General features: G+C 48.4%; 3 long non-coding RNA genes across 3 annotated transcripts in view; 1 reads left to right on the plus strand and 2 right to left on the minus strand.

Annotated features, from left to right (window-relative positions):
- LOC116798923 overlaps positions 1-12,753 on the plus strand; it is a 35,852-nt gene extending 23,099 nt beyond the window's left edge. Inside the window, exons 2-3 of the long non-coding RNA XR_004360966.1 lie at positions 11,872-12,477; positions 12,538-12,753. This is a non-coding gene — a long non-coding RNA (uncharacterized LOC116798923). The remainder of the gene's footprint in view (positions 1-11,871; positions 12,478-12,537) is intronic.
- LOC116798922 lies at positions 1-24,390 on the minus strand. The gene is made up of 3 exons (XR_004360965.1): positions 23,774-24,390; positions 17,384-17,388; positions 1-12 (listed from the first exon to the last, which is right to left on the minus strand). It is a non-coding gene; the product is annotated as an uncharacterized LOC116798922 (long non-coding RNA).
- LOC116798926 lies at positions 4,691-10,931 on the minus strand. The gene is made up of 3 exons (XR_004360970.1): positions 10,756-10,931; positions 7,715-7,752; positions 4,691-4,836 (listed from the first exon to the last, which is right to left on the minus strand). It is a non-coding gene; the product is annotated as an uncharacterized LOC116798926 (long non-coding RNA).
- Positions 24,391-26,150: the final 1,760 nt, after the last annotated feature.

Here is a 26,150-nt window from a genome sequence, read left to right on the forward strand (position 1 = left end):
CTCGGACGTGTGCTGAAGAAATTGTGAAGGTAGACAGCGCTACTGAGTGAGGTGCAGCCAAGCCAGGCCAAGTGTTAGAGGTGGTGAGAGAGGAAACAAAAGCAGGAAGAAAGGAGAGACTTCCATTCATGTGGCCCTGGGCTCAGGAAGGATGGTTACAGGACCATCCTCGATTATTCTCTCAGTACAAATGTAGACTTTTCACCTTCCTGTAAATGTGTTACCTCTGCTCTGATACCTAAAAGGGGAGAACCATGGCAGGAGCACACAGGCATAGGAAGGGTGAGCTTTATGCTGATCTTCCACCTGGGAAGACTGTGAAAGACTCAGGACCCTGTACGAGCCAAGGAGTCTCTTTTAGATCTTGTGGACGTGCAGCACTTCCACTGGAATGCTCTTACTCATACCATTATCCTCATTCCATCGTTTATCATATCATCATATTTACTTTGTAGAGAAAACACCGTCTTAGACAAACAAAATGAACAGTATGTTTCCTGTTGTGTGATGGGTGCCAGGGATCACAGTGGAGTTGATCTAGAGAAGGGGTTGGGAGTAAGGATCTCCATCTACCAAGCCCCCAGACCTTCAGTTGCGCTTTCAGGTGGGTGGGCCAGGGCTCTCCCAGCCCCACCACTGGCAGGAAGCACTCTGGTTGTTGCCCAGTGTGCTCCCTTAGTGTGCGTGACGGTCACATACTGAGTGTTCATCCTGTTCCCTGCTCATCCCTCAGCACATTCCCTAGGGTTTATGCTGTCCTTGCCAACACTGAGGCTGGGATATCCAGCAGCCCTGCTTAAGCCACTTTCCTCTATCGCACTGTGCATTTTCCCAGCTGAGAAAGGTACAACCAGAGACACTGGGCTGCTGCCAAGGAAGACTCATCTCCTTGGGAGCTGGGAGAGAGGCATTCTTCCCAGGTAGATGAAGAAGGAAAACGGAAAAACCACAGAGGTGGAGGAGACACGTGTTCCCCGAGGAAGTTGCAAGCAGCACAGAGAGCTGAGGAGAGCACGGGAAGTTGTGAAAGGTGCAGCAGGGAATAAGTCACGAAACTCCCAAAAGGTCAACAGTGGGTGTGCAGTAGACCAGGTGATTGCAACTGGGGAGGGGAGGACTGCAATGCGATCTGACGGGGAACAACCGCTGCCCATGAATGAGGACTCAGAGCCAGGCATAGCTCAGAATACAGTCGACGGAGGGATCGAGAGGGACTGCTGCTTGGGGAGGGAGAAACTCAAAGACAGAAGAGGTGATTTCTTTGCCCTCCTGCTTCTTTCTCCCCAAAAGAGTCGTTATTGGCAGCTCTCTTCTCTAGAGAGGGAGGTGATTTCTAACGCTCAGCAACCAGGCAGGTTGGTCTCACCATGAACTTCGACAATCTCCTCCTTAATTTCTACCTTTACCACATCCTCTGTAGAGTGCTGCATCCCCATGACGGGGTCGGGAGAGTCAGAGGACTGTGGAAAGACGGTCTGCCGACACCGGCAGCAACCCGGCTTTCGTCCTCAGCTCTCTGAACCCTTTAGCAGCGCGTGCTAGGAACTCGGGGCTGTGGCAAGGGAGTTACCGGTAGAAATGGATAAAATTGCCTCTCCTTGCGTTGGCGTGTGAGCACTTGATGGTTATTTCACTGTCCTCGGTGGTCTCCACCAATGGGTCCTGCTGCACCTGGGCTCTAACTGCAGCCAGTGGAGGGGAGAAAAAGAAGAAAGTTCGTCAGAAGTGCTCTTTGCACTGGATGTTGTTTCCCAGAACATAGGGCACAGAAGCAGTCAGGACCATACGGAGAAGAATTTTAAGAGGATGTCAAGGTGTGTAGTAGTGGAAGTGTCCATTAGTGTTTGCTGGAGAGATGAGTGAGGGAAAGAGAGGTGGATTGGTGGAGTCACCGAAGAATGGAAAGCCACGGGACTAAGCAAAGCAAAGAGAGGAAGAAAAGTAGGAAAGGCGAAGGACGGACAGCAGGAGTTCTCTAAAGGACAGAAAGTAAAGAAAGGAAAGAGGAATGGCTCGACAAAGAAAAGAACGATGAGTGTTCCGAGGGAATGCTTTATGGAACAGAGGGGGGAACAGACGGGAGGATAGTTCGGGGGTAGGGCTCTGTGAAGAACCTGCCAGGCAGGACGGTAGTCTCGAGGGACCTGCATGGCCATTCCAGCGGCTGCCCCGACCCCCGAGGTCTTCGACCGCCAGCCCTGCGCACGGAACAGAACCGAGGCCAGCGCCGCTAGCCCAGTTCCCCGGCAGCACCGCATCCAGAGATCCGTCTCTCTGCTCCCACCAGTCCCTGTTCTCCGCTCTGGGCGGGCCTCCTCTCCGCCTCCTCTCCCTCCTCTGCCTTCCTCTCCCTCCGCTGCCCTCCTCCAACAATTCGGCCCCGAGACTGAGCCCGGCACCGGCGGTGCTCGGGTTCTCGTCGGGTGCGAGCTGGAGGTGGAGGCCAGGCGAGAGCGGTGGCAGCACGGTGACTGTCGGGGCTCTGCACCGCGGAGGCGGTGGGTTCGGGCTGGGTGGCAGGGGTGGGGGTTGGCATCGGGGAACTGAAGACTGACAGACCATGAGCTCCTTTCACCGCCATCTTCTCTTCCCTCACATTCCTCCTCTGTTGGTACCTGGAGACTGCTGAATTGTCCTCCACGGCACGAGCTTGTGAGAATGGTCGAGGGGCACGAGAGGTAGAACATGCCTCCGGGCTCAGCACCCCGGGCACAGCCTCTCCTGCTCCGTCCCGGAGAGCAACCTTACTGGCAGCAGGAGCACTTCTGCTGGAGGCAAAGACCACTTGGCTTTTTGTCGGGGGCTGTGGCACCAGTGTTACGGTGAGGCAGTGCATGGGAGAAGCACCTTCCGCAGAGAAAACTCGGACGTGGTGTGGCATCTCCCACCTGCTTTGTATTTCATGGAGATGCAGTCTCCTTAAGTGAGCTCTGCTGTGTCCCTCGTCCTGCTCCTCTTTCTTAGAGGACCAGGGAACAGCCTGTCACCTGAACTGGATGTGCTGGAACCAGCACATCTGCAGCAGGTTGGGGGACACTCAGAGGCACAGTCAAATAGTTTTTCCCATCGCTGTCACTCACCTCCGTAGGAGGACATGAAGGACCACCAGGGTAGGGTGTGATCTGTTGCCATGTACACTGGAAAACCCAGGTCAGCTCCACAGGGCGTGCATCCCAGACCTGACAACCACTTTTTGTTGGCACTCACAGCAGAACCACTACTTCCAGCACTGGCTTCTCACCCAGCCAATAGATGTTCTTTAGCCTTCTCTGGAGAGACATGGAAGGACTAAACAGGCTGTCTCTGTTTGCATTGCACAGACAAGTTTTGAGCACACACCTGGTGTTGATGCGGGGAGATGACCCTGAGCAAGTACGAATGCCATCAGTCTCCTGCGGGAGCCTTGAAGTTACGTGGGACAAAGAGTGTCTCGGTGTCACTTTGCATTTACAGTACTAAACGCTGGCAAAGCCCTGGATGCAGCTCTGGGATGTACTTCTGTGGACAGAGCTCCCCGTGTCTGTCCCTCAGGCCGTGGGGCATCTCTGATAGTGGCAGAGCAGGTGGCACCCCACAGGACTGAGGTACATCTAGACTCCGGGTGTGGCAGCAGGAACCCAAGGAGATACTGCCCCTGCTGCCATGAACTGTCTGTGTCTGTGTGCAAGAACTCGTGTGTCTGAAAACCCTCGTGTGACCGAGCAGTGAGCCCCTGCCAGGGTACCACTGACTCTCGGTCAACTGGCCATCCACCAGGACCCCAGAGGCCATTTTCCAGAACTGCTATGCAGCATGTCATTCCCAATCTGTCTGTACATCCGGGGTTGCCCCATCCCAGGGACAGAATCCGGTACGTGCCCTTGTTGAACTTCCTCTGGTTGATTATTGCCCAAACCTCTGATCTGAAGTCTCTCTGCAGGACCTCCCTCTTCCATGATGCCCCCATATTGTCACAATGGCACTGAAATGAGAGAGGATCTCCTTTCTAAATGATTTAGGAAATCAGAAGGTTTTTCTTAGGTAAAAATCCTAATCGACAAAGGGATTTGCTTACTTGGCATGGTAGTGGTCTTTTCTTTTAAGACTACAATTAGTTTTAGGAGAGAGAATGTAGATAATACATGGAAACTAATGTGTTATGCCCATCTTCAAGAAATTAGCTTACATGCCTCAGAAAACTTGTTTAAAAAGAGATTGTTCTCCTAAGAAGAAAGTTAATTAAACATTGTTTAAGCAAATGCTTAGACATCTAAGACACATGTCCTAGTTGGTCCTAGAACATTTAGTTTAGGGGTTAGAGGTCGGACAGATCAATCAGAGATGTTACGAGGCCTGTTAAGCGAGACAACTCCGCGAAAATGACAGTCCCCCCAGAAGAAATGGAAGCTAGATGGCAGTCTTGCTCCACGAATACAATCCCAGATACTATTTGACCCAAAATCATAACAGAATCCTTGACTACTTGTGAAGGGGAGGGGCGTTCAAGTATCACTGTATTTATATTCCGAAATTTATACTGATTCTTTGATTCATGCATAGCAGAGTACCCCCATGAAGCCCCAGCTGGCATATTAAAGAAATGTTCGATCCAATGGTTTCTGGTCATTGGGTTTAATTCTTTTGGTTTACCCCTCTGATTCCATGAAGTTCCAAAGAGATCCCAGGGTTTCTTTAATTCATTGAGGTCCCGCAAGTCCCAATGACATCCCTTAATTCCCTGGTTTTCTGTAGTTTCCCAGGGAACATTTGCTTCCGTGACGCAGGGCAGTGTCACGACGGACACATGATTCCGTGAGTTCCCTCAGTGTCCCAGCAGTCCTTTGGTTCCATGAGACCCTGCAGTGTTGCAGTGGGTTGACCTTGCCTGGATACCAGGTGCCCACCAAGCCCCTCTATCACTGCCCTTCCCAGTCAGAGAGCAGAGACAGAAAAACATGGAAAATGACTTCTACCTTCAGGCACTTTACTAAAGCAAAAACCAAAGTTTGTGCATGCATAAGTGAAGAGGAAAATAAGGAGATTTATTCTCTACTTCCCATCAGCAGCCATGCCTGGCCACTTCAGGGGGAAGCAGGGCTTCACCACACAGAGAGGTCACTCAGAAGGCAAGTATTGTAAAAAGATGGATTTCCCCCTTTCCTGTTCCTTTCCTGAGCTCTTGTAGCTGAGCTGACGTCATATATTCTGCAATATCCCTTTGGTCCATTTGGCTCAACTGGCCTGTCTGTATTCCCTCCCATGATCTTGCCCCCGATTCAAGGGAGGAAGCTGACAATGCGGACACTGTGCCAGCCCTGCTCAGCAGTTGCCAAAGCACTGGTGTGATTTGTATCTCCCAATGCAAAACACAGCACTGTGACGGCTGCAGTAGAAAATGAACTCCAGTTCAGACAGACCCAAGACACGTGGGATTCTGAAATGTCTCAGGGTTCCTTTGGTTCCATGATGCCCCCCGTGTCACCGTGACACAGCTCTCAGACCTGGCAGTAGAAAAATAAATCCAAAAATTCAGAAGAAATCATCTTAAAGTCATGCTAAGCCTGTCTTCTACAGTCCAGAATCTACATATGTGTGACTGCAGATACTTGGGATGAGGGTAGATGCTCAGAGGAATTCATGGGTTTGATCTAGGAAACCTGTCCCAAAGTTTTCCCTGCCTTTTCCTCCTTGGACACTTCCGGATGCCTGGAGGAAGCTCATGTCCAACGGCAACTCCATCCCCCACTTCCTCCTCTTGGTTGCAGCTCTTGCACTTCTGCTTCTTCTTGGGCATCTCCCTGGCTGCCCTCCTGGGCAACGACCTCAGCGCCGTAGCCTACCACCACCAGTTGCACACCCGCAGGGACTTCTTCCTGCTCCACCTCTCCCTCACAAACCTGGGTTGCATCTGCACCACTGTCCCCAAAACCATGGTCAGTTTTCTCTGGAACACCAGGAGCATCTCCTACTCAGGATGAACTGCACAGGTGTTTTTTGATTTTCTTCTTGATCCCAGTAGAGGTTGCCTTTCTCACCATCATGTCCTACGACCGCTACGTGGCCATCTGCAAAGCCCTGCACTACAGGACCCTCCTGGGCAGCAGAGCGTGTGCCCACATGGCAGCAACTGCCTGGGCCACTGGGAAGAGGGTCTGGACCTGGGGATTGCAGGAGCTGCCGCCTGAGCTGATAATCTCCTGAGCAGTCCAGACACGCTGTCACTGTCTCTGTCCTCTATTTCCTCCCTTTCTTGCTGGGTTGGGGCGGGGCAGGGAGATGGGGGGACTGGGGAGGGGTTGGACTGGGCAGTTCCAGTGAGTAGAAAACCCCAGTGTTCATCTGAAGTGGAGGAGTGGGCAGGGTAGGAGCACTACAGGGTTGAGGTGGCTCCAGGCTCTGGGAGTGGCAGCAGGAACCCAGTTCATTGCCCCTGCTGCAATGAACTGCCTGTGTGTGTGTGAAGGAAGGACTCGTGTCTCTGAACAAGGTAGTGTGTGTGAGCAGTGCATCAGTCCAGCTCAGGGGTGGACACCTCTCAGAGCCCTGACACATTTCTGAGTGTGACTCCAGGAAAACCCCCACTGTGCCAGGGAGTTATCAGATCCTTTGCTGTCACCCTCCTGGTGTCCTGTGTAATGATGAAACTAGAAAAGGTGATCATCAGACCCTTTTAATTTTCTAAGAGGAGAAATGTCACTGCTGGAAAGAAGTGTCACTGAAGAGGTGAGAAGAGGGAACATCATTGTTTCCTTCAGCCTGTTCCACAACAGGTTCCCCTGGAGCCCCAGGGACACCTGCAGGGAACCCAGAGGGGCAGAGAAAGGGCTGCCTTTGGCTCTTGCTGTGTTGCTCAGCTGGGTCGGGCTCCTGGCACACAGGGAACTCCTGGCAAGCGGGCAGCACTGCAGAGAGACAGTTCTGCCCAGGAGCAGCTCCTCTGCACAGCCCAGCAGGGCCGAGGGCACTGCCTGTAGGCACGAGAGAAGAGAAGCAAGGTAGAGGGAGGTTAAAGGCAGCGGAAAGATGGGAGGTGTTCAGCTGAGACTTCCCTTGGAGACACGACTTCACACTCCTCTGCAGAGTGAGTCTACAGGTGCAGGGCAATGTCGCTTGTGTTCCTGGAGGAATCTCCTAAAGCTACCACGTCCCACAGCCTTGCGCATCTGTCAGGACTCTCCCAGTTTCTCTGTTGCACAGGAGGATGTTCTGCAGGGCAGGCCTTCCCTGCAGCACCGTCAGAAGGACAGCTCAGGTGGGTTCCTTCTGTGAGGGATGGCTGCGGGCTGGGAAGGTGGGGGTGCAGCCCGGGGTGCCTGGGGCTGTCCTGCAGAGCAGGGTCCCTGTGCTCCAGGCTTCTTCGTGCCAGGGCAAGGACCCTGTTGCCTGACGGGGTCAGGTCTCATCCTGCCTGGGTAGTTGCCCACACCTGTGCAGGGAGAAGCTGTCGGTGGGGGAGGGGTCAGAGAGTGTGGGAGGGGTCAGAGAGTGTGGGAGGGGTCACGGGGGGCACAGAGTGGGGGAGGGGTAATAAAGTGGGGTAGGGGTCAGAGAGTGTGGGAGGGGCCACGGGGTTGGGGAGGGGTCATAAAGTGGGGAGGGGACACAGAATGGGGGAGGGGCCATAAATTGGGGGAGGGGCAATGGGGTGGGGAAGGGGTCACAGTTTGGACCGGGGGGGGCCACGGGACAGTGATCTTGGGGAGGGGAGAGGTCAGGGGTGGGGGAGGGTTCTCACCTGATCCCAGGGCCATCGGGGCCATGGCGGGGCTGAACCTGGGGGGGACACCCAAGTTTTTCCCCAAATTTCCCCTCATTTTTCCCAATTTTTTATCCATTTTTCCCAAATTTCCCACTTTTTTCCCCAATTTCCCACTTTTTTCTCCATTTTTCCCAAATTTCCCACTTCTTTCCCAAGTTTTCCCCCAATTTCTACTATTTTTCCCAAATTTCCCCATTTTTCCCAATTTTTCCCCAATTTTTCCAAATTTTTCATCCTTTCCCCTGAATTCCCTCATTTTTCCCAGATTCCCCCCTTTTTTTTCAATTCCTTCCATTTTTCCCAAATTTCCCCCATTTTTCCCCATTTTCCCCAAATTTCCCCTCATTTTTCCCAATTTTCCCCAATTTTTCATCCAATTTTTCCCAAATTTCCCCATTATTTTTCTCAATTCACCCCATTTTTCCCAAATTTCTCCATTTTCCCCAAATTCCACCCTTTTTTCCCAATTTTTTCCCAAACTCCCCTAATTTTTCCCAATTTTCTGCAATTTTTCCTGATTTTTCACCCGTTTTCCCCAAATTTCTGACTTTTTTCTTAATTTTACCTCCATTTCTCCTCAAAATCCCCCATTTTCCCAAATTTTTGACTTTTTCCCCCAAATTTTCCCCATTTTTCCCAATTTCCTCCTTCATTTTCCTGGATTTTCCCCCATTTTTCCACATTTTCCTGATTTTTCCACATTTTCCCGGATTTTCCCCCAGTTTTCCCAAATTTCCCCCCATTTTTCCCTGTTTTTCATCAATTTTCTGCAAATTTCCCACATTTTCCCCAAATTTCCCACATTTTCCACAATTTTTCCCCCATTTTTCCCAATTTTTCATTTGTGTTCCTCAAATTTTCCACTTTTTTCCCGAATTTTTTCCCATTTTCCCCAAAATTCCTGATTTTTTTCCCCATTTTTTCCCACTGGGGAAATTTGGGAAATTTGGAAAACTGGGGGCCCAAAAATCCAAGAAAATGGGGAAAAATGGGGGGGAAATGGGGAAAAATCCAGAGAAAAATCTGGGAAAATGTGGGAAAAATGGGAAAATGTCGGAAAAATGGGGAAAAAATGGGGAAAAATCCGGGAAAATGGGGAAAAATCTGGGAAAATGTGGGAAAATGGGGAAAAACGTGGGAAATTCCAGGAAAAATGTGAGAAAAATCTGGGGTAATGGGGAAAAATGGGGGGAAATGTGGGAAATTCCGGGGAAAAATCTGGGAAAATGTGGAACAAATTAGGAAAAAATGTGGAAAAATGGAGACAAAATGGAGAAAAAGGGGAAAAACGTGGGAAATTCTAGGAAAAATGTGAGAAAAATCCGGGGTAATGGGGAAAAATGGGGGGAAATGTGGGAAATTCTAGGGAAAATGGGGAAAAATTCCAGGGGAAAATGGGGAAAAAGTGGGAAAAAAATGGGAAAATGTGGGAAAAATGGGGAAAAAAGGGGAAAAATCCGGGAAAATGTGGGAAAAATGGGGAAAAATGGGAAAAATCCGGGAAAATGTGGGGAAAATGGGGGAAAATGAGGGAAAAATGTGGGAAAATCTGGGGAAAATGGGATAAAATCTGGGAAAATGGAGAAAAACGGGAAAATCTGGGAAAATGTGGAAAAAATGTGGAAAAATTCGGGAAAATGGGGGGAAACTGGGGAAAAATCCGGGAAAATTTGGGAAAATTGAGGAAAAATTAGGGAAAATGAGGAAAAATGGGAAAAATCAGGAAAAATGGGGGAAGATGCAGGATATTCTGGGAAAAATTGGGAAAAAATCTGGGAAAATGGGGAAAAATCTGGGAAAATGTGGAAAAAATGTGAAAAAATCCAGGAAAATGGGGATAAATCCCGGAAAATGGGGAAAAATGGGGAAATCCGGGAAAATCTGGGAAAAAAATGAGGGAAAATGTGGAAAAAATGTGGGAAAAATGGGGAAAAATGTGGAAAAATGGAGAAAAATGAGGAAAAAATGTGGAAAAATCAGGAAAAGTCTGGGAAGAATGGGAAAAAATAAGGAAAAAATGTGGGGAAATGGGGAAAAATGGGGGAAAATGGGGAAAAATCCCGGAAAATGGGGAAAAAATCTGGGAAAATGGAGAAAAATGTGGAAATAATGGGGAAAAATGTGGAAAAACTGGGTTAAACTGGGAGGAACTGGGAGAAACTGGGTCAGAGGGAAAGGGTCGTTGCCATGGAAATGTGAGCCCGCCCCTCCCCCACCCGGCCCAGGGCCCGGGGAGGGGGAACTGGGTTAAACTGAGACATACTGGGAGGCACTGGGGAGGACACTGGGAGTTACTGGGGGGTTACTGGGGGGGTCACTGGGGTTACTGGGATGGACACTGGGGTTACTGGGAGCTACTGGGGGGTTACTGGGAGTTACTGGGAGCTACTGGGAGCCCTGGGAGATACTGGGAGGCACTGGGGTGGACACTGGGAGTTACTGGGAGCTACTGGGATGGACACTGGGGTTACTGGGAGTTACTGGGATGGACACTGGGATTACTGGAAGCTACTAGGAACTACTGGGGGTTCACTGGGGGGGTTACTGGGAGCTACTGGAGGGGTCACTGGGGTTACTGGGGGGGTCACTGGGGTTACTGGGAGGGGTCACTGGGGTTACTGGGAGCTACTGGGGGGGTCACTGGATGGGTCACTGGGGTTACTGGGATGGTCACTGGGGGTCACTGAGAGGGTCACTGGGGTTACTGGGGGGGTCACTGGGGGCTACTGGGGGCTACTGGGGGGGTCACTGGGGGTTACTGGGGAGGTCACTGGGAGTTACTGAGAGCTACTGGGGGGGTGATTGGGGGTGTTACTGGGGTTACTGGGAGGGTCACTGGGGTTACTGGGAGCTACTGGTGGAGTAACTGGGGTTACTGGGGAAGTCACTGGGGGTTACTGGGAGCTACTGCGAGCCACTGGGAACAGCCCATCCCCCTCCCCCACCGAAGGTCACCCCGAGGACACGGAGTGTCCCCTCCCAGTTCCCTCCCAGTCCCTCCCAGTCCCTCCCAGTACCTGAACTGGTCGCACTGGGAGCGGCTCTGGGTCCCCCTCCCAGTTTGGGCCTCCCGGGGCTATTTTTGGGACCCGGTGACATCACTGCGTGGGGAGGGGCCTCGAGGGGGTGGACCCTCCCCTCTCCCTTCCCAGTACAGACCAGTAAGGGACCAGTAACGGTCCCTACCCTCCCAGTTCCACCACTAAGGCACCAGTAAGGGCTGGGGGGAGATCGGGGGAGGCTCCCAGTTCGACCAGTAAGGGACCAGTGGCAGCGTGAGGCCACGCCCCCTTCCCAGTAATGGATCGGTAAACAAACTGGGGAGGTCTGGGACCCTCCCAGTAACAACAGTAAGAGATCAGGGAACCTCCCAGTAACACCAGTAATATCAGTAAGAGCTCAGGGACTCTCCCAGTAACACCAGTAAGAGCTCAGAGACCCTCCGAGAAACACCAGTAACACCAGTAAGAGCTCAGGGACCCTCCCAGTAACATCAGTAAGAACCCAGTAAGAGCTCAGAGGGTGGGGGAGGGACCTGGGAGGGGGGTTTTTGGGATTGGGGGAAAGGTCTTGAGCGTGGGGGAGGGGTAGGAGGGGACCCTGAGGGTGGGGGAAGACCAGGAGGGGACCTCAAGGGGGGGGGAGGAGCAGGAGGTTCCCTGAGAGTGGGGGAGGGGCAGGAGGGGACCTCAAGGGTAGGGGAGGGGCAGGGAGGAACATCAAAGGTGGGGGAGGGGAAGGAGGGTCCCTGAGGGTGGGGGAGGGGCAGGAGAGTCTCTGAGGGTGGGGGACGGGCAGGAGGGGTCCCCGAGGGTGGAGGAGGGGTAGGAGGGTCCCCGAGGATGGGGGAGGGGCAGGAGGGACCCTGAGGGTGGGGGAGGGGCAGGAAGGGGGGGGAGGGGACCTGGTGGGTCCTTAAAGGTGGGGGGAGGGGTTGAAGGTGGGTCTGTCTTTGGCAGGGGACACGCCCACTCAAAACCCAGTAAGTCCCAGTTGAGCTCCCAGTTCAGGGAGGGGGAAAGGAGGCAAAAGACACGCCCACTTGGAGGGACCCCGCCCACCTAAAGAGGGGACACGCCCACCCCCAAACCAGTAAGTCCCAGTTGAGTTCTGCCTTAACTGGTCCTTACCAGTCCCACCACCCCATTCCGCATTCCAGTGACCCGTACTGGTTTATACTGGTTTATACTGGTCTATCCTGGTTTATACTGGTTTATACTGGTCCATACTGGTTTCTATTGGTCTGTACTGGTCTGACCTTGATGGACATGCTGAAGTGCCCTCAACCCCCTTAACTGGTCCTTACTGGTCCCACCGCCCCATTCCCCATTCCAGTGACCCATACTGGTTTATACTGGTCTATACTGGTCCATACTGGTTTATACTAACCTATACTGGTCTATAATGGTCTATACTGGTCTATACTGGTCTGTACTGGTCTGACCTTGACGGAGATGCTGAAGTGCCCCCAACCCCCTTAACTGGTCCTTACTGGTCCCACCACCCCATTCCCCGTTCCAGTCACCCTTACTGGTACGTACTGGTTTATACCAGTCTATACCGGCCCATACTGGTCTATACTGGTCTATACTGGTTTATACTGGCCTGACCTTGATGGAGATGCTGAAGTGCCCCCAATCCCCTTAACTGGTCCTTACTGGTCCCACCACCCCATTCCCCGTTCCAGTGACCCGTACTGGTCCGTACTGGTTTATACTGCTCTATACTGGTTTATACTGGTCTATACTGGTCTATGCCGGTTTATACCAGTCTATACTGGTATATACAGGTTTATACAGGTCTGTACTGGTCTGACATTGATGGAGATGCTGAAGTGCCCCCAACTTCCTTAACTGGTCCTTACTGGTCCCACCGCCCTGCTCCCCATTCCAGTGACCCATACTGGGTCGGTGGTGGTGAGAACCCCAACAGGAGCCAGGCAGGGTCTTCCTGCCATTGGATGAGTGCTGTGGGAGGTCAGGGATCCTCACAGATCCAGATCACACCAGCACATTTCCAAGAGCACTGTCAAATGGGAAGGACAAAACACAATTATAAGGAAGGAAAGGAGCTTTTCTGAGTCAGTGCTTTCAGTTTCCTACTCCTGAGGGATCTGGGGGTTGAGAAATGGAAAAGGAGCTCTCTTGTTGGACAAGTCACTGAGACTCCTGAGCTGTAACTTGGAATGCACAGTGTTTCTGCAAGCAACTTCCTCAAGTGCTTTCGACCTCTGCTCTGCTTTTGACAGAAGCAGCATCACTTCTGCTGGACCCATCTGTTTTTTCTTTATCTGCCCTTTTCTACCTGCAAAAAGAAAAGTTGTCCTATCAGTGCCCTGCAAACAGGCAGGTTTCTCTCAGGCCAAAGTGAGTGCACAGACATTCGGATGGAGTGCTGACAGGGAAGTCATGAATGGATTTCTGATGTTGAGTCTACTGTTTTGAAATCAGAAAATGTGCTGTTGAAGTCATCATTAGTCTTTGAGAGGGAAACAGGAGAAAAATCAGATAAACTTGTTGCTAAAAATGAGCTGCTTCAAACTGAGGTTGACCACCTTCAAAGTCTTGTTGCACCAGAGTGCAGAGAGAAAATTTGCTGAAAAAACAGGCTCCTGGTTTGGTCAGGTAACTTCATAAACCAGTGTCTTATCCTGGCATTGAGACTTGGGAAACCACAGAGAACCCTGATTCTAAGTCTGAGGAGAGACAGAAACCAGGAGACTTTGAAGTTCAAGTGATGTTTCTACAGTCTCCCAGCTTTCCTCACATTAATGAAAATAGAGTGAGTGACCCCTGTGATAATGAACAAAGGGAAGATTATTCTTTACCTCCCTCAAATTCCTTTGTGCCTGAAACTGAATCCACTAAAAAACCTTAGACTCAACAAGAGAACCCGACCCGGAAAACAACTCAATTCAATCTGATTCAGGTGGCTAAAGAGCGGAAACATTATGGTGATAAGCCTGGACAAATAAAAGGTCAGCCAGTGAAATCCTATCAATATATCACATACCTTGGAATTCCACTTTGTTCTCATCAACAATTAATACGATTTCCAATGGACACAAAGTTCACAGCAAAATGCCAAAGCTGAGATTAAAACCCAGACGAAAAAGAGTTAAAATCACTGGAAAAAAGGAAGCAACCAGAGTCTTCAACCAAGAGCTTCATCCTGTTACTGTTTTGTTGATATTACCTTTTTGCTTTTTATTCTAATAATCATATTGTATGTTAAAATTGGGATGATTATGAAACAGTCAGCTCACAAATTTCCCCCATCAATACTAGATGATGCCAACAGTATAAAGGCAAAAACCCCTCCCAGCCCCTCCAGGAGCCCTGAAATCCCATCCTGGTCCCACAGGACACTCCCAACTTCCCCTCAAACCCTCTGAGGCCCCCAGACTGACCCCCAGACCCAGAAAGATCTTGCTGCACATGGAGTGCCCAGAGTGGCCGTCCAACTGCAGCACAAAACCAAAGCTTTCAGGTTTTCTTTCCTGATGATATAGGTTGCTGTTTCCTGTTTCCAGCCCTGCCTCCCAACTGCCAGCCAGACTCTCAAAATTGCATAAGGATGAAGATTCCTCCCACACCAAAGGTATGCACCACACCAGCACAGAAAAGTGCTGCCAATGGAGTCTCCAGGCTGACACACCAACTGCATCACAAAGTCAAAGCTTCCAGTCTTTCTTTCCTGAGGATAAGAGTTGTTGTTTCCTGTTTTCAGCCCCCCCTCCCAAATGCCAGCCTGACCTGCCAAAATTGCATAAAAAGAAAGATACCTCACAGACGAAAGTTGCAGCACAGAAAGCTTTTCCTTCTCATGAAGTGCTCAGCGTGGTCCACCAACTGCACCACAAAGTCAAAACTTCCAGTCTTTCTTTCCTGGCCATAAGGGTTGTTGCTTCCTGTTTTCAGCCTTGCCTCCAAAGGTCGGACAGATTCCCAAAATTGCATATGGATGAAGATTCCTCCCGCACTAAAGGTGACAGCACAGAAAGTTCTTGCTGCCCAAGGAGTCTCCAGGCTGGCAAACCAACTGCAATGAAAAGCAAAAGCTTCCAGTCCTTCCTGGAAGGAAGCTGTTGTTTCCTGGTTTCAGCCCTGCCTCCCAACTGCCAGTCATACTCCCAAAATTGCGTACAGAGAAAGATTCCGCCCACAAGAAAGGTGATACCACAGAATACTCTTGCTGCTCATGGAGTCCGTAGGCTGACACACCAACTGCACCACAAAACCAAAGTTTGCAGGTATTCCTTCCTGGGGATAAGGGCTACTGTTTCGTGTTTTTAGCCCTGCCTCGCAACTGCCAACCAGACTCCCAAAATTGCATACGGACGAAGATTCCTCTCGCACCAAAGGTGACAGCACAGAAAGCTCTTGCTGCCCATGGATTCTCCAGGTTGACACACCAACTGCAATACAAAACCAAAGCTTCCAAACTTTCTTTCCTGGCGACAAGAACTGTTGTTTCCTGTTTTCAGCCCTACCTCCAAACTACCAGCCCTACTCCGAATACTGCATACGGACGAAGATTCCTCAAACACCAAAGATACCACCACAGAAAGCTCTTGCTGCGCAAGGAGTCTCCAGGCTGACAAACCCACTGCAACAAAAAGCAAAAGCGTCCAGGCTTTCTTTCCTGGGGATAAGGGCGGTTCTTGCCTTTTTCCAGTCCTGCCTCCCAAATGCCAGCTCTACTCCCAAAATTGCATACGGACAAAGATTCCTCCCACAAGAAAGGTGCCAGCACAGAAAGCTCTTACTGCCCATGGAGTCCCCAGGTTGACACACTAAAACGAGAAGAAGCAGAAAAGGAGTTCCAGAGGCAAAGACACATCCTCATGGAGGTACAGTCAATGCTCTAACTTTATTCCAAAAATACACACATTATCCAGGGTCCTACAGGGCTCAAACGCTAACTTTCTACTGGTTCCATTCATTTTCACACACTAGATCTATAACTTTATTGGCTTTACTAGCCACGGCACATTTCCAGGTCCCTCATCTTCTGGTTTCTCACACCCTGGATAACATCCTCCTTCCTTGTTTTCCTCTAGGAAGCCTTCTGATATCTGCTGGTCCAGGACACACATCTGCTGCTGGAGAACACAGGTCCCTGCTGTGCGACATGCAGGCCGAATTGTGCAAGTAGACCTGAAACAGAATGTTATGTGTTCCATCATCTAAGATACTCTCAACAACACACCAACTACAACAAAAAGCTAAAGCTTACAGTCTTTCTTTCCTGGGGATAAGGGCTGTTGTTTCTGTTTTTCAGCCCCGCCTCCCAACTGCCAACCCGACCAGCAAAAATTGCTTAAAAAGAAAGATACCTCACAGGCGAAAATTGCCAGCAGAGAAAACTTTTGCTTCTCATGGAGTGTTCAGAGTGGCCCACCCACAGCAACAAAAAACCAAAGCTTCTAGTCTTTCTTTCCCGACCATAAGGGCTGTTGTTTCCTGTTTTCAGACCTGCCTCCCAACTGAAAACCTGACTCCCAAAATTACATACAAAGATTCCTCCCACAAGAAAGGTGCCAGCACAGAAAGTTCTTACTGCCCATGGAGTCCCCAGGCTGACAAACAAACTGCACCACATAACCAAAGCTTCCAGGCATTCCTTCTGGGGAATAAATGCGGTTTTTTCCTCTTTTGAGCCCTACCTTCCAACTGCCAAGCCGACTCCCAAAATTGCATAGAAACAAAGATTCCTCCCAAAACAAAGGTGCCAGCAGAGAAAACTCTTCCTGCCCATAGAGTCCTCAGCCTGATCCACCAACTGCACCACAAAACCAAAGCTTCCCGGCTTTCTTTCCTGGGGATAAGGGCCGTTGTTTCCTGTTTTTTTACCGTACCTTCAAAATGACAGTTTGACTCCCAGAATTTCATAAAAACAATGGTACCTCACAGACTAAAGTTTCCAGCACAGAAAGCTCTTGATGCTCATGGAGTGCCCAGCCTGACCCACCAACTGCACCACAAAGCCAAAGCTTCCCGGCTTTCTTTCCTAGCGATAAGGGCTATTGTTTCCTGTTTTCAGCCCTGCCAGTTCCACTCCCAAAATAGCATACAAACAAAATTCCTCCCAGACCAAAGAGGCCATGACGGAAAGCTCTTGAAGCCCAGGGAGTCCCCAGGTTGACACACCAACTGTACCACAAAGCCAAAGTTTCCAGGATTTCTTTGTGGGAGATAAGGGCTGTTCTTTCCTATTTTCAGCCCTGCCTCCCAACTGAAAACCTCCCTCCCAAAATTGCATCCGGACGAAGATTCCTCCCACACCGAAGATGCCAGCACAGAAAACTCTTTGTGCCCATGGAGTCCCCTGGCTGACACACCAACTTCGTGTGAGAGGAATCTTCGTCCGGATGCAATTTTGGGAGTCAGGCTGTCCTTTGGGAGGCAGGTTGTCCGTTGGGAGGCAGGTCTGAAAAAGGAAAGAACAACCCTTATCACTAGGAAAGAAAGACGGCAAACTTTGGTTTTCTGGTGCAATTGGTTGTCCAACCTGGGGACTCCATGGGCAGCAAGAACTTTCTGTCATGACCTAATTGCTGTTGTAGAGATCTTTGTTTATATGCAATTTTGGGAGTGGGGCTGGCAGTTTGGGAATAGGCTTACAAACGGAAAACAACAGTACCTATTCTCAGGAAAGAAAGACTGGAAGCTTTGGCTTTCTGCTGCAATGGGTGGACCAGGCTGAGAACTTCATGTGAGGCAAGAGCTTTCTGTGCTGGCAGCTTTCCTATGGGAGGAATCTTCATCCGTATGTAGTTTTAGGAGTCTCTCTGGCTGTTGTGAGGCAGGGCTGAAAACGGTAAAAAGCAGTCATCATTCCCAGGAATAGAAGGAAGGTGGAACCTTTGGCTTTGTGGTGCAGTTGGTGAGTCAACCTGGAGAGTTCATGAAGAGCAGGAGTTTTCTGCGCTAGCAACTTTCTTTTCGGAGGAATCTTTGTTTGTATGCAAGTATGGGAGTCAGGTTGGCAGTTAGGAGGCAGGGTTGAAAACAGGAAACAAAACCGCTTAACCCCAAGGCAGAAAGCCTGGAAGCTTTGGTTTTGTGGTGGAGTTACTGGGTCAGTCTTGACACTTCATGAACACCAGGAGCTTTTAATACTGGCATCTTTGCTGTGTGAGGAATCTTTCTTTTTATACAATTCAGGGGTAGGGCTGCCAGTTGGTAGGCAGGGCTGAAAACAGGAAAAATCAACCCCTATCCCCAGGAAAGAAAGCCTGGAAGTTTTAGCTTTGTGTTGCAGTTGGTGGACTAGACTGGGGACTCCATGAGTATCAAGAGCTTTCTACACTGGCACCTTTGGTGTGAGAGGAATCCTTGTCTGTATGCAATATTGGGAGTTGGGATGGCAGTTGGGAGGCTGATCTGAAAAATGAAACAACAGTCATTACGCCAGGCAAGAAAGACTGGAAGTTTTGACTTTCTGGTGTACTTGATGGGTCAGCCTGGGCACTCTATGGTCAGCAAAAGCTTTCCGCGCTGGCACCTTTGGTGTGGAAGGAATATTCATCCGTTTGCAATTTTGACAATAGGGTTGGCGGTTAGGAGGCAGGTCTGAAAACAGGAAACAACAGCCCTTATCGCCAGGAAAGAAAGCCTGGAAGTTTTGGCTTTGTGGTGCAGTTGGTTTGTCAGCCTGGTCACTCCATGGGCAGCAAGAGCTTTCTGTGTTGGCACCTTTGGTGTGGAAGGAATCTTTGTTTGTATGCAATTTTGGGAGTCGAGTTGGCAGTTGGAAGTCACGGTTGAAAACAGGAAACAGTAGCCCTTATCCGCAGGAAAGAAAGCCTATAAGCTTTAGCTTTGTGTTGCAGTTGGTGGACTAGACTGGGGACTCCATGAGCATCAAGAGCTTTCTGCGCTGGCACCTTCGATGTGTGAGGAATCTTCCTCTGTATGCAATTTAGGGAGTCGGGTTGTCAGTTGGGAGGCAGGTCTGAAAACAGGAATGAACAGTCCTTATTCCCATGAAAGAAAGACTGGAAACTTTCACTTGTTGGTTCAGTTGGTTTGTCAGCTTGGAGACCCCATGGGAATCAAGAGTTTTCTGTGCTGGTACCTTTGTTTTGGGAGGAATCTTTATTTGTAGGGAATTTTGGGAATCGGGCTGTCAGTTGGGAGGCAGACTGAAAACAGGAAACAGCAACCCATACTGCCAGTGTAAGGGGGGTACTTTTGAATTGGATGGTCAATGGAGCATAGAGGCGTGAGAAAGGAATCATAGTAGGATGTGTAACCAACTAGAGTATAGTACAATGTAACTTCATGGTACAAGCTAATTGTAAGGTCAATTGTGCTTTTTAGCAAGTCAACTTTATATCCTCTATTATCAGAGCTGAGTTCTTCCTTACTTTTGCTACATATTGCATGATAGATACATCTACCCTTGAAACACGATGGTAGAGGTCATACATAGGGGTGAGAAAGATGATGATGGGAGGAAGATTATGTGGGCAGGGGTCACTTGTCCCTTGCCCTACAAGTAGGACATGCGCAGACTGTTGCCATTAGGTAATGATTAGGCGGTGTTTGGCTGCCATTCAGGCATCACCTTATACTATGTACTGGTCCTATGTAGTGTAATGTGGAACTGATAAAAATGGGGTGTCGGGACTGCTGAGCTGAGCAATCCTCATCCTGCCACAGAGACTGTGTTGCTCCACGGAGACGCCCGCTAAGCATGGGCACCGACCAGCTGCTGCAGATCCTGACAGCCCTGGTCTGTCTGTGTGGGTAAGCACAGTTTATTGATAGGAAGCAACTGAGAGAACAAACTTTTCTTTTTAATATCCTTTTAGTGTTCCTTTAATTCCCCTTTTTATTATTGAATATTGTTACATAAAAAAGTTGTTCATAATATTTCCCTTTAATTTCGCTTTTTACTAACCAATACTGTGTTAATAGATCCCTTTTTTGGTATCCCTTTAACCCTCCCTTTTCACTACTATTAAATGCTGTATTAAATACTGTATTAAATGCTGATCGTAGTATTTGTTTTAATGTCACCCGTTAAGGTAGTTATTTTGTATCCCTTTTTTAGTTTTTTTTTTTTGATTCCTCTTGCTAAGTGTAGTACAATTTTTATTATTCTCACTGTAATAAAAGATAGTTTGTGTGTTTGAGTATTTCTGCCACTTGTCTTTATTCCGAACATGTATCAAAATGAACTGTTACAGCCAGGAAAGAAAGCCTGGAAGCTTCGGTTTTGTGGTGCAGTTGGTGTGTCAACCTGGGGACTCCTTGGGCAACAAGAGCTTCCTGTGCTGTCACCTTTGGTGTGGGAGAATTTTTGTCTGCATGCAATTCTGGGAGTCGGGTTCGCAGTTGGGAGGCAGGGCTGAAAACAGGAAACAACAGCATTTATTCCCCGGAAAGAGAGCCTGGAAGGTTTGGCTGAGCGATGCAGTTTGTTTGTCAGCCTGGGGACTCTATTAGCAGAAAGAGCTTTCTGTGCTGGAACCTTTGGTGTGGGAGGAATCTTCGTCAGTATGCAATTTTGGGAGTCAGGCTGTCAGTTGGGAGGCAGGGTTGAAAACAGGAAACATAACAATTTATTCCCTGGAAGAAAACCTGGAAGCTTTGTCTTTGCGGTCCAATTGGTGTTTCAGCCTGGGTACTCCATGGGCAGCAAGAGCTTTCTGTGCTGGCACCTTTGGTGTGGGAGGAATCTTTGTTTGTATGCAATTTTGGGAGTCGGGCTGGTTGTTGGAAGTCACGGTTGAAAACAGGAAACAGCAGCCCTTATCCCCAGGAAAGAAAGCCTATAAGCTTTAGCTTTGTGTTGCAGTTGGTGGACTAGACTGGGGACTCCATGAGCACCAAGAGCTTTCTGCGCTGGCACCTTCGATGTGTGAGGAATCTTCCTCTGTATGCAATTTAGGGAGTCGGGCTGTCAGTTGGGAGGCAGATCTGAAAACAGGAAACAACCATTATGGCTAGGAAAGAACGCCTGGAAGCTTTGACTTTGTGGTGCAATTGGTGGGTCAGCCTGGGGACCCCATGGTCAACAAGAGCTTTCGTGCTGGCATCTTTGCTGTGGGAGGAATCTTCGTCCGTAGGCAATTTTGGGAGTCCGACTGGCAGCTGGGAGGCAGGTCTGAACACAGGAAACAACAGTCTTTATTCCCTGGAAAGAAAGACTGGAAGCTTTGACTTTGTGGTCCAATTGGTGAGCCAGCTTGGGTACTCCATGAACAGCAAGAGTTTTCTGTGCTGGAACCTTTGGTGTGGGAGGAATCTTCATCCGTATGCTGTTTTTGGACTCGGGCTGGCAGTTGAGAGGCAGGTCTGAAAACAGGAATGAACAACCCTTATCCCCAGGAAAGAAAGACTGGAAACTTTGACTTGGTGGTTCGGTTGGTTTGTCAACCTGGAGACTCCATTAGCAGCAAGACCTTTCTGTGCTGGCACATTTGGTGTGGGAGGAATCTTTGTTTGTATGCAATTTTGGGAATCCGGTTGGCAGTTGGGAGGCAAGGCTGAAAACAGGAAACAACAGCCCTTATCACCAGGAAAGAAAGCCTGGAAGCTTTGGCTTTGTGGTGCAGTTGGTGTGTCTGCCTGGGGACTCCTTGGGCAGCAAGAGCCTTCTGTGCTGGCACCTTTGGTGTGGGAGGAATCTTTGTATGCAATTTTGGGAGTAAGGCTGTCAGTTGGGAGGCAGGTCTGAAAACAGGAAACAACAACCCATACTACCAGGAAAGAAAACCTGGAAGCTTTGACTTTGTGGTACATTTGATGGACCAGGCTTGGCACTCTATGGGCAGCAAGAGTTTTCTCTGCTGGCACCTTTGGTGTGGGAGAAATCTTTGTTGGTATGCAATTTTGGGAGTCGGGCTGGCTGTTGGAAGTCACGGTTGAAAACAGCAAACAGCAGCCCTTAACCCCAGGAAAGTAAGCCTACAAACTTCAGGTTTTTTGTTGCAGTTGGTGGGTTAGGCTGGGCACTCCGTGAGCATCAAGAACTTTCTGTGCCGGCACCTTTGGTGTGGGAGGAATCTCCATCAGTATGCAATTTTGGCAGTCGGAGTGTCAGCTTGTAGGCAGATCTCAAAATAGGAAACAACAGCCGTTATCGTTAGGAAAGAATGCCTGGAAGTGTTGGCTTTGTGGTGCAGTTGGTGGGCCAGCCTGGGGGCCCCATGGTCAGCAAGATTTTTCTGTGCTGGCACCTTTGGCCTGGGAGGAATCATCATCCGTATGCAATTTTGGGAGTCGGGCTGGCAACTGGGAGGCAGGTCTGAACATAGGAAACCACAGCCATTATCGCTAGGAAAGACTGGCTGGAAGATTTGGTTCTGTGGTGCAGTTGTTGTGTCAGCCTGGGGACTCCATGGGCAGCAAGAGCTTTGTATCATGGTCTCTTTGCTGTGGGAGAAATCTTTGTTCGTATAGAATTATGGGAGTCGGGTTGGCAGTTGGGAGGTGGGGTTGAAAACAGGAAAGAACAGTTTTTATCCCCAGGAAAGAAAGCCTGGAAGCTTTGTCTTTGCGGTCCAATTGGTGGGCCAGCTTGGGCACTCCACGAACAGCAAGAGCTTTCTGTGCTGTCACCTTTGGTGTGGGAGGAATCTTCATCCGTATGCAATTTTTGCAGTTGGGCTGGCAGTTGAGAGGCAGGTCTGAAAACATGAAACAGCAGCCCTTATCCCCAGGAAAGAAAGACTGGAAGATTTGACTCAGTCGTTCAGTTCATTTGTCAGCCTGGAGACTCCATTGGCAGCAAGAGCTTTCTGTGCTCACACCTTTGTTTTCAGAGGAATCTTTGTTTGTATGGAATTTTGGGAATAGGACTGGCAGTTGGGAGGCACGGCTTAAAAGAGGAAACAGTAACCCTTATTCCTAGGAAAGAAAACCCGCAAGCTTTGACTTTGTGGTCCAATTGGTTGGGCAGCCTGGGCACTGCATGGGCAGCAAGAGCTTTCTGTGCTGGCACCTTTGTGTGGAAAGTATTACAGAAATGTGGCTGATAGAAAGAGGACATGAGAAAGATGCTATAGTTCTGGTCCCACGGTAAGGGAAAACTATTAGAAGGTCACTGTGTCTGTGAAACTGCATACGTGACAGAAGAATAGAATAAAGCGGATAGGAAAGTGAAGCAAGTAGTAAACAAGTAACCATAAGAATGAGAAAGAAACAGCATTTGCGCAAATATAACTTAGGTAATCAGAAGCCAATGATGAGCTAGCACTTGCAATGTGTATGAGGCTAATTAACAACACTATAAAGCTATGCTAACACCACAATAAAGTTGGATAAATTATGATTCACATTGGATTCGTGTGTTCTTATCCCGTCATCTACAACACCTTTGTTCTGGGAGGAATATTCGTCCGTATGAAATTTGGGAGTTTGGCTGGCATTGGGAGGCACTTTCATGTACTGTTGGTTTGGCTCTTCCATTTCGTCTCTCATCAAGGTGCAGTTTAATTCATGCTCACCAGACATATTTTTGCTCGTCAATTTCACAAAAAATTACAAATATTTTATCATTTTTGTAATGATCTAGGGACTTTCCCTCTATCTATCATTAATTTTTGTTTTTAAATTTTTGAACAAATTTTTAAATTTTACAAACATTTGATCTCGCTAATTTTCACGTTCAAAGAGTTTGCATCATTAATTTGTTAAATTTATTTGCTTACCTTTTTTTACCCCCTTATTTTCCATTCATCAAAGTTTGTTTTTTTCATTCGTTTGTTCATTCACTTACTCCCTCATTTCCTTATACCATTTGTTTGTTTATTCATTCATTTGTTCATTCACTCACTCCATCATTTCCTTATACCCACTTACCTGCTTTACCAATCATTTACCCCTTCCCAATTGCTCTTTTTTACCCCCTTCTTATGATCCCAACATTCCAACTCTCCTAAAACACATTATACTAATCAATAAACCTCAAACCTTCTCCTCCTAACCCCTCAGAAAAAAGGAATCAAACCTTTATCACCAACTCCCAAAGTTGGCATTTTCATTAAACTACTTTCTGAACTATATCTCTTTAAATCACCCGAACTGCCCCCCGAGACAGCCCTCGTACAAGCTCTAGCACAACAAACAACGTCAACAACAAACACCAACCCGCAACTAAAAATTGCCCCACCCCCCAAGAATAAAACATAGCCACACCCTCAAAATCTAACCGAACAGAAGAAACACCCCCACTATCCACCGTGTCCATCCCCAACCACCGTAACTCAGACAGCCCTATAACAAATGTCCCTCCCCCCAACCTTAAAATCAACCCAATACCATACCCAACAACTCACCAGTCTCCTCAAGTCTCAGGAAAAAGATCCGCTGCTAATGAAACCGAATATACAAAACCCACCAACACCCCACCTAAATATACAAAAAATAACACCAACGCTACAAAAGACACCCCTAAACTCATTAACCACCCACACCCTACAATAGACACTAGCACCAGCCCTACCACCGCATAATAAGAAGAAGGGTTAGAAGCAACTGTTAACCCCCCCAAAATAAAACTAACACTTAAAAAAAGTATGAAATATGTCATAACAATTCCTGCTGGGCTTCTATCCAAGAACTTTGGTCTGAAAAACCAGCGTTGTATTTTCAACTACAAGAACCTACAACTTTAACAAACACCCCAATTCAATACAATAACTGAACTCCTCTCTACACCTTTAATACTAATCCCACTAGCCCGCCAATACCCACACCATCAAACCTCCTCCAACCAATACATTTTTGTTATCCATTAAAACTGCTTCTCCAAGCACCAAAAATTTACCAACCAAACAAACCCTAAATCAACATCAAGTACCACTACAACTAAAAGAAAACTCCAATAACAATCATCAAACCTAAAAACAACCACTGTCCTTGTAGTTTACAATAAAGCATAACACTGAAGATGTTAAGACGGCTATTACACATACTCAAGGACAAAAAAGACTTAGTCCTAACCTTACAGTTAGTTCTTGCCAAACATATACATGCAAGTAACCGCATTCCAGTGAAAATGCCCTCAATACCTTAAAAAGACAGCAGGAGCAGGCATCAGGCTCACCACCCAAATTGTAACCCAAAATGCCTTGCCTAGCCACACCCCCACGGGTACTCAGCAGTAATTAACATTAAGCAAAAAGTGTAAACTTGACTTAGTTAAGGCAACTCACCAGGGTTGGTAAATCTTGTGCCAGCCACCGCGGTCACACAAGAAACCCAAATTAACTTTACACGGCGTAAAGAGTGATTTTTCATTATCACCTCAACTAAGATTGAAATGCAACCAAGCTGTTATAAGCACAAGATGCATTCAATACCCCCCAAAAAATGATCTTAGCTTCATGACCAACAAAACTCCACGAAAACCAGGACACAAACTGGGATTAGATACCCCACTATGCCCGACCCTAAATCTCAATGCTTCTATCACTCAAGCATCCGCCTGAGAACTACGAGCGCAAACACTTAAAACTCTATGGACTCGGTGGTGCTCCAAACCCACCTAGAGGAGCCTGTTCTATAATCGATAACCCACAATACACCCGACCATCTCTAGCCAAATCAACCTATATACCACCGTCGTCAGTCCCCCCCTAAACTGAGGGTCTAACGGTGAGCACAATAGCAACATCCCGCTAATAAGACAGGTCAAGGTATAGTTTATGAGATGGTAGAAATGGGCTACATTTTCTAATACAGAAGACCCTCACGACAAGGAATGTGAAACCACTCCTAAAAGGTGGATTTAGCAGTAAAGTAGGATAATGATGCCTCCTTTAAGCTGGCTCTGAAGTACATACATACCGCCTGCCACCCTCCACACAAACTACAACCAATTACATTCATAATAAACCCCCAAGCTAGAGACGAGGCAAGTCGTAACAAGGTAAGTGTACCAGAAGGTGCACTTAGTCTACCAAGACGTAGCTATAATAAAAGCATTCAGCTTACACCTGAAAGATATCTGTTTCATACCAGATCGCCTTGAAGCCTAACTCTAGTTCTTCTACCAATCAGTACATAAACTAAACTAATGTCGCCCACTAAATCAAAACATTCTCTCACCCAGCCTGGTACTGGCAATAGAAAGGCGTGATAGAGATCACGTACCGTAAGGGAAAAAAGAAAGCAATGACAAACCAAGCACCAAATAGCAAAGACCAACCCTTGTACCTTTTGCATCATGATTTAGCAAGAATCACCCAAGCAAAACGCCAATTTAAACTTGCCACACCGAAACCCAAGGGAGCTACTTATGAGCAGCTATTCACTGAACAAACCCGCCTCTGTTGCAAAAGAGTGGGATGACTCGTTAGTAGAGGTGAAAAGCCAACCGAGTTGGGTGGTAGCTGGTTGCCTATGAGACAAATCTTAGTTCCCTCTTAATTCACCTCCTAGGACCACAGTCA

Source organism: Chiroxiphia lanceolata, chromosome 26 (assembly GCF_009829145.1).
Source record: "Chiroxiphia lanceolata isolate bChiLan1 chromosome 26, bChiLan1.pri, whole genome shotgun sequence".
Lineage (NCBI taxonomy): Eukaryota > Metazoa > Chordata > Aves > Passeriformes > Pipridae > Chiroxiphia > Chiroxiphia lanceolata.